The sequence below is a fragment of the Cyprinodon variegatus genome, unplaced genomic scaffold (assembly GCF_000732505.1).
Source record: "Cyprinodon variegatus isolate N-32 unplaced genomic scaffold, C_variegatus-1.0 Scaffold361, whole genome shotgun sequence".
NCBI classification, from domain to species: Eukaryota; Metazoa; Chordata; class Actinopteri; order Cyprinodontiformes; family Cyprinodontidae; genus Cyprinodon; species Cyprinodon variegatus.
The window spans coordinates 613,450-614,710 of record NW_015150814.1 but is presented as its reverse complement, the minus strand read 5'-3'; the positions used below and the strand labels follow the sequence as shown (position 1 = coordinate 614,710).

General features: G+C 35.2%; 1 long non-coding RNA gene across 1 annotated transcript; it reads left to right on the top strand.

The window, feature by feature from the left end:
- The first annotated feature begins 328 nt into the window (after positions 1-328).
- On the top strand, positions 329-695 carry LOC107091996. The gene is made up of 3 exons (XR_001481555.1): positions 329-429; positions 520-532; positions 618-695. It is a non-coding gene; the product is annotated as an uncharacterized LOC107091996 (long non-coding RNA).
- The last annotated feature ends 566 nt before the right edge of the window (positions 696-1,261 follow it).

Here is a 1,261-nt window from a genome sequence, read left to right as displayed (position 1 = left end):
ACAGGCGAGAGCGTATTGGGAGATGGAGACCAACAAGACCTCCCTCATCCTTCGCCCTATCTCAAAGAATTTTTCGAAATAGTTGTAAAATTGAACTTTCAGTTCATATAGTGGCATCTGGCTGTTTTTTTAAAGGTTACTTTATACTTTTATACTTTAAGTCGTTTTGGGAGCACATACTTTTTCACTTTTACTTGAGTAAAGAGGTCAAGTTGATACTTCAACTTTTACTGGAGTGTTTTAAACTACAGTATCTATACTTCTACTTAAGTAACAAATGTGTGTACTTCTGACCCCATTGGTTTTAACTCTCCCTCTACATTGTTGCAGATCCTGGCTCTTCTACCATCATCATGTGGTTTAGACTATTTTTCGGAGTTCTCGTTATTCTATTCTTGGTCTGGCTGCTTCACTTTACAAATTCAAAGGGTGAGATAAACTATTTGAAATTTGATCATTGGTTCAAATGAAGAAATAATTTATTTACTTTAAACATGTTTGTTATTTTCTTTTCCACAGAAGTATGTTTTAAGTAAGTTTTACTATTTCAGTTGAAAATATATATGCTTTGATAAAATAACATTTTTGTTGCTAATAAGCATCTTTATTCACTCCAGGCTCAAACATCCTGCAGCAGTCGACCAGGATGAGAGTCAGCAGCATCCCCACTCCTCACCTGCTGCTGGTGAGGTTTCTATCTTGCTTATTTTTAGACAAATCCATAAACACTCATGAATGAGATGAGTAACAGTTTGACTTCTTCAATATGACAGATGATGCTTCAGAGTATGAAACCATGAGAGGCTCTACAGATGCTGAACAAGGTGCAGTTTGAGCTGCTGAAAGATTTAAAGCACTCTAAGCTGAGATTAAAGATGCTGTATGTTTATTTTAGGGGAACCTTCAGCGGAATACGTCCTTCCTCAACAAGCTTCTATCAAGGATCAGGACAACGTCTATGAGAACTAATAGACAAGAAGGTCATCTTCGTGCAACTGATTCTGAGAAGTGATTAAAGGAAAATATATTGTGAGCTTCTCCTGCATTTAGCTTTTAGCTTCATGCCGATTTTTTTCTATTTTATTTACTGTTTAATCAAATCAGGAGCAAATTCGGGAGTTTATACCTATTTGCATATTTAATCTCTTTATTAGGAAAACTTTTATGTTATATTACAGTATTTTTTACATATTACTGTAGGCAATGCATGTTGGCAGATTATATTTTGTGAGAGAAGGGAGGTTAACTGTGAAAAATCTGA